The sequence below is a fragment of the Schistocerca serialis genome, chromosome 1 (assembly GCF_023864345.2).
Source record: "Schistocerca serialis cubense isolate TAMUIC-IGC-003099 chromosome 1, iqSchSeri2.2, whole genome shotgun sequence".
Classification (NCBI taxonomy): Eukaryota; Metazoa; Arthropoda; class Insecta; order Orthoptera; family Acrididae; genus Schistocerca; species Schistocerca serialis.
In genome coordinates, this window is record NC_064638.1 from 1,023,862,991 (window position 1) to 1,023,870,366 (window position 7,376).

Below are 7,376 nucleotides of genomic sequence, written 5' to 3' on the forward strand. Positions count from 1 at the left end.
CTCTCCTTCTCCATATGTGTGTGTGCAATTATCTAGCGTTACCCTTTTTGTTTCTGTCTGTTGTAGAATTCTTCAATAAGTTCAAGGATCTGGTGCCACAGTCAAGTCCAATACCAATCAATGCAATGGCGACACAAGTATACCATTATCATTAGTGCTAATGATGATGATGATAATGATGATGACGATGATGTTGATGTGCAGGAGATTTCCATTGAGCCAACCCCAATCTCTACAGCAAGCTCATGAGGGATGGTTGCAGTTTTTGAGGAGCACATACATAAATAGTAGTTCTTTCTATTCTCCTAATGCACAAAAAACATACACAAACACACACAAATGTGTGCTTGCATTACTAACGTTTTGTGTTTGTGTCTGCTTGTAGGTGCATTTGATAATGAGTCACAATTGAATGTGTTGACCTCTTCCTCCAGCATTTGTTCGTAGAGAATGACACCAGTCATAAAGGAAAGAATACATGAGTGGTTCTCCACCTTCTTCTAACAATACTGACTACCAGCACAATTGCATGCATGGATTACTAATGTGATGTTTGTTTCTAGATGCACTCAATGCACAGATCGAGCTCCATCAACTATTGCTGGAGGTAGTGGCCAATAAAATCTCATTGACTCATTCAGTGGCTGTTAATTTTGAACATCAGTAGAAACACTTTAGATGTGTACATATATCTTTATTTTAAAAATTGTGCTTCATGCTTAATATTTGTCCTTCTGCCTGCGAAGGTGATAAGGAGAAGATGCTGGGTGGCGGACTTGGATCTGTAGCAAAAGTAGCAGCAGCAGCAGGCCTGCAGACGGTGTTGTAGCCATGGCTAGATTTGCAGCAGCCCTGCGCCCATCTGTGTTCCAGCAGTCCACTCAGCTATCCATGATGATGATGATGATGATAATGATGGTGATGATGATGATGATGATACCCAGCTTGTTGACTTATTCAGATGCTGCTAATTTCAAACATAAGTAGAAATACTATACACTCAAAAATATATACTTATTTTTAAAGTTATGCATCATACATATTATTGTTCCTCCTTCTGTCTGTGCAGGTGATATAGAGGAGATGGTGGGTGCCACATGTGTGCTTGCAGCAGCAGCAACTGCTCCATCCATGATGATACAGTCTGATCATCCACAATGATGCAGCTGCTCTTCAGCTGCCCATGATGACGATGATTATGATTATGATAGAGATGATATAGCAAACTCCATAAATTTACCCACAGCCAGCTGTGCAGCAGCAGCCCAGCATGTGGACGTAATCACACCTGGCCATGCAGCAACAGTCTGGTAGATGGATGTACGCACAGCCAGCAATGCAGCAGTAGCACCCTACTTCATGGCTGTACCCACTGCCATCCTTGACATAATAGCTGCCAGGCATGCAGCAGCAGCTGTCCATGACATACCTACCACTGTTCATGACATACTAGCAGCCAGCAAAGCAGCAGCAGCAGCTGGTGGTGAAGCAGCAGCATTTGGCTCCACCGATATCTGTGGTACACTGCAGGCCATTGGCGTCCTAGGCCGGCCTGTGACACGGCCTATTTGCCACAGTCTTGGCAGTGCTCTCCATGCCACAGCACACCTCCCGAGTGTCACATTCACCTGAGATCATTGAGACACAGCGTCAGATCTAGCAGAAGCAAAACACACATCTGCTTTATTGAAGACCACCAAGTAAGTCTTGTGGCCACATTGGACTATTCAGAGATCGCTGGTGGATTTCAGGACAGGATCTCATCTACCTGCATTGATAATTGAGATGTGAGCTACTGAGACCCTGCCACTTTCCTTAATGCTTGAAGTACAGTTCTGGAAAGGGAGTTGACTGGATACATCAATGACCTGCATTATTCTGCCATTAAGTGCAGGGCACTTCTGTACTCTGGAGTGGTGCAAACCCCAAAAGGAGGCAGTTGTATTGAAGAGAGGAGCATTTTCCAAAATTTGTGGGAGGGGGGGGGGGGGCAGACTATGCGTGTGAGATCACAGGGTGAGGCGATTGCACAGTGGTTCAGAACTTTTATGGAAAGCATCATATTGGGCCATATATGAAGAGAGGCAGGGAATGGGGTCCAGTAAGGCGCTCAGGGGTGTGCAAACTTATAGAAACTGGTCACGACACACGCCATCCATAAAAATGACTACACAATGAGAACACATCCTCAAAAATGAGATTAGATTTGCTGATGATTTTGAACCATGTAGTCATTTTTATTGACAGCGTGAACTGTGACATGTTTCTATAGGTTTGTATAAAAACTTTTCCCCTAGAGTATGTTCTTGGACAAGATGGGATCACAATGTTCCTTGTACCTATTTTTGTGATTTTTGTAATTTTTTTCATTGTAGATAATCTGAAGATGCCTATCACATGCGAAATGCATCATTAAAATTTGAAAATAAAAGACCCCACAATCAAGACTGTATTTTTATCTCAAATCTTGCACTGGTTTATGTATCAGCTGCAACAATTAAATGAGAGAAATATTATTTATATTTACATGTGTGTGTGTGTATGTGTGTTTCTCGCCAATTTTCCATCATATGATCAGCATCAAGTCCACCTGCATAAGGTGTGTGCGTAACATAATGTAACCGGCATTGAGTAACATCATGACCTTGAATATAACTTAGCACAATTTCCTAAGATTTGTGAAGGAGAGGGGAGGGACGTTTCCCCTGTGTGATTTTGATCACTTCCCAGTGGTTCCCCAAGGCAGGGAGAGTGAAGGTGACCTTGAATATAAGTCGCCCAAGTGGATAACCTGACACCATATGTGTAACCTAATACCCTCTTATTTTAAGTAAGATATGTGTGTATGGCTATTAGTTCAAAATTATCAAAAGCAGGGCAGTGTTTCATGTAAAGGAGAACATTTTTGAGAAGCTTGACTATTTATTTTAAAATCAATAAATTGTTTGTATTTTATACAGTGGAGTAATACATGTGCTCTAATCTCAATATGAGCAGATAATAATACATCCAAAATCTGCTATAGTATTAAAGAATGGTATTTAATTGTTACAGATACAGTGGAATGGCTGTGATGTATTTGGCCGTTTTTTCCTGTGGTGTTACCTTTCCAAGTGTATTTTTCAACAGAATGTACTGCTGAGAGAATAACTGAATTGTTATCTTGACGAATGTAGCAATAAAATTTCTCACAAGACATATCCTTGAAACTGAGCTTAACCAGAAAATTCCTTTGACTGTGTCCATCAACAAACTATTCTGTTCGTTTGTCCACTGAGTAGATAATGAGAGAAAATACACATTCAGTAGATGCATTGCTAGTAAAAATCACAAGGAAAATGGGTAAATTTTCAAAATTTCTGAAAATGTTTCGACATTTTGACACTTTTTAAACGAAGAGAACTATTATTAACAAAAGTGTAGGGTTTTCGTCCAACTTTGTAGATCTAGCACAGTTCTTGATGTTGCAATTATGAACCGCCAACTTTCATACCTTTGGTTTGTAATTACTGAAGATATGGAAGAATGCCCTCATATCAAAGGTCTTTTAAGTCTTTGAGTTTAAGCCATTCAAAGCACTTGAATTTTTTTCAGTAGCTGCATCCGTTTTTCTAGATACTGAGCACAACTTCCATTCAAGAAGATACAATTTCCACTTATACCGGGCACTCTTTTCTACGCCAGCTTCTGAAACGGTGTTTAAAGCTTTTTTGACTTTGAGAGGGATGAATTTATTCTCAAATCTGTTTTTCACTGAAATGTGGAGCTTATAATTCAATCCAATTACGCTGCGCTGAAATTCATTAGATGATGAAATTGAACTTCATCACCATAAAGCTAGACAATTCCTAATGAAACAAAAATGCTGGGCAGGACATTTAAAAAGACATCAAAAGGACGGATATTTCTGGAAAAAACTGGACGGTTGGTAAAGCTGTATTTGCCAGAATCTACACTGGTGTCCTAATCTTGACAACAGTAAGTGATGTGACAATCACAGTAAGCAGATGAACCATCGGCTTATATTCAACATGCAACAAATACAGTTTTGAGCAATATTGTTGAATTTTTCCTACTAGCATATGGATGTTAAATACAATCACGTGAAAAATTAATTAAAATCTTAAAAATCACATCATCCTTGAAAAATTAAATGACATACACTACCTACATGACCAAAGATGCAAAATAAATTCACATATCTACAGCCTGAATATATGGTATTTTAGTCCTTGTAAGCAATGCATGGATCACAGGTAAAAAAGATTACTTGTCAAAAAACTCTGGGCATGACATAAACTGTAATAAAATGAAATAAAGCTGCCAATGAACGGAGTGATGAAACTACTATGTATGTAGGCAGTCTACATCTACGTCTACATACATAACCCACAAGCCACCATGCTGTGCACAGCAGAAGTTACCTTGTACCACTACTAGCCATTCCCTTTCCTGTACCACTCTTAAAAAAAGGAAGGGAAAATCTACTGTCTGTCTTAAGCTGTCCTTGCGGTCCTTACATAAAATGTACCTTTGCAGCAGTAGACTCATTCTGCCATCAGCTGCAAATGCTGGTTTCTATATTTTCGAGTAGTGTTTTACGAAAAAGAGGTCGTCTTCCCTCCAGTAATTCGCATTAGAATTCATGAAGCATATCTGTAACACTTGCATGTTGATCTAACCTTCTGTTAACTAGTCTAGCAACACACCTCCGAATTGCTTCGACAAATTGCTTTAATCCGACCTGGTGGGGGTCCCAAACACTCGAGCAGTACTCAAGAATGGGCCACTCTAGTATTCTTCAAGCTGTCTCCCATATAGATAAACTACTCATTCCTAAGACTGTCCTAATAAACAGAAGCCGAACATTCGCCTTCCCTACTAGTGATCTTATGTGCTCGTTTCGTTTCATATCGCTTTGCATTGTTAAGCCTAGATATTTTACTGGCGTAACTATGTCAAGCAGCACACCATTAACATTATATTCGAACAATGTAGGACTGTTTTTCCTATTCATGTGCAGAAACTTACATTTTTTCTAAATACGGAGAAAGCTGCCATAAGTCATACCAAAGATGAATACCATGTAAGGTAAGTCACCTTGCATTCTCTTACGGTCACTAAAAAACACTTTTCTATAGTGCTACAGCATCATCAGCAAACAGTCGTAGATTACTGCTCAACCTATCCCTTTAATTGTTTATGCATTCTGTGTGTCCCTGGAGGAGTGGTCAATATTTAGGGATATGACAGGAACGACAATTCAAAGCGAAATTGTCTAGTAAATGAGGGCTTTAATACTCATACCTTAAAACCTAAGAGCACTTGCTCAGTAGAAGAGATGTGTTCCTCAGTAGCGAACGTGAACAAGCGCCCCTAGCTCTTAAGCTATGCACTTTAGAAGCCATGTTTACTGAACGTTTATTATTGCTTTGGTCCGTGCTACCACCTTACAAAATATGGAAAACAAAGAGCTTGCAGTGGAAGAGATTTGTTTCACAGTATAGTAGACGAAGAAATGCTAATAGCTGACAATGTATGTATTTTACAGACCATGTTTACTAGACTATTTTTGCTTTGAATGAGCATTCATGTCATATCCACGAATATTGACCATTCCTCCTGGAACAAAGCTTTCCAGAAATATAGGAGTATGGAACCATGTTGTTTCCCTTGTTATGGACCACCAGTGACAACCGTTAATACATAATTATAGTCCTCGTACGATTTATTCAGATAGGAGAATGAGTTAAACAATATTGCTGAGCAGCCAGGAGAAACTACATGTAGAAAGTTTACCTTGCACTTGTGTGTGTATAAAATTGTCATAGAAGGACATTCTGCAACAAAACCACGCAGTATCCAGAGGTTCTTGGGAAGATGAAATTACCTGGCCTAGATTACGTAAAAAATGACAGCAGGTTGACAACTGTCTGGCAGCCATGGAGTGTTGAGGTTCCACTGCTGCTGAGCAAGAACCATGGAATTCATTATGTGTGGTAAGTCGTTGCAGTGTACTCTTGTCTGACAGGTGTGATTCATTCATTTTATGCCAGGCCAAGACTCTTATTATGCTTAATGATAATTAAATCTGGAATATTGGTAGTCAAGATAGACAGGGAGAAATCACAGTGCACTCCTTTTAATATGTGTTTTCAGAATAAAAAAATGGTTCAAATGGCTCTGAGCACTATGCGACTTAACTTCTAAGGTCATCAGTCGCCTGGACCTTAGAACTAATTAAACCTAACTAACCTAAGGACATCACAAACATCCATGCCCGAGGCAGGATTCGAACCTGCGACCGTTGCAGTCGCTCGGCTCCAGACTGTAACGCCCAGAACCACACGGCCACTCTGGCCGGCTTTTTCAGAATATACCAGTTTTTTGTTCTGATTTGTATATCGGAGTTATTGAAGGGTGTATGCTTTTGAAATGAAGTTTAGTAGACTGGAAAAAAAACTTATTTCATTGTGGAGAAATAAGTATGAGCAGTGCAGAACATTTATTCTTTGTAAATTGTAATTATTCTTAGAGAACTGAAACTTTTATAGCATATCGTTTGATGAAATTTATTTGATACGTATTCAGATAGATAAAAAGAGCCTCTAATCTAATGAACCATTGTGATTTCAAGGAGTTTTCAATATTAGGTCCCTGTTGATGAATTTCTCTCCTGTCCCTAGAACTTAAATGGATTCAGAAGCACTCAGTCTCAGCAGTGTGAATGTAGACAGACATTACAAGAATACTGAATATCCACTTCCCGACAGATAGAAGGCCACACCCATCATCCCCAGTTCGCAGTACATCGTATGAGAAAAAGGTAAGCTGAGTTTCTCACAAGGGACGCTTTCTAAATTCGTGCTGATCTGTGGACAGACGCTTTTCTGTATCAAGGAAATTTACTACATTCTAACACAGAATATGTTCTGCAGCAAAGCAATGTTAAGGATATTGGTCTGTGATGTTGAGTATCCTTTCCTTACCCTTCTAATATACAGGAGCAATTGGACATTGTGCTTGGCAAGAGATAAGCGATAAATACAAGCTCAAGAAGGGTCAATACCGCAGATTACTCGGTAAAACCGCACTGGGATTCCACACAGACCTGAAGACATTCGTTTTCAACTCCAGCTGCCTCTCAACACCAGTGTCTCTGTCACGGTCAAACGATCCTCCAGCGTGTATCATTTTCTAAACGTGAAATTTTAAACTTCTGCCTCCGTTTTGCTGACTTCTACTGCCACAAGAGAGGCTGGATAGAAGGCTTCGACGCACTTACTAATTGTATGTAGAACCATAATTTTCTCGGGTTCTGGGCAAGCTCTTTCGTTAGCAAGGTATGCATGATGGTGGATGTGTCTGTGTGCTTC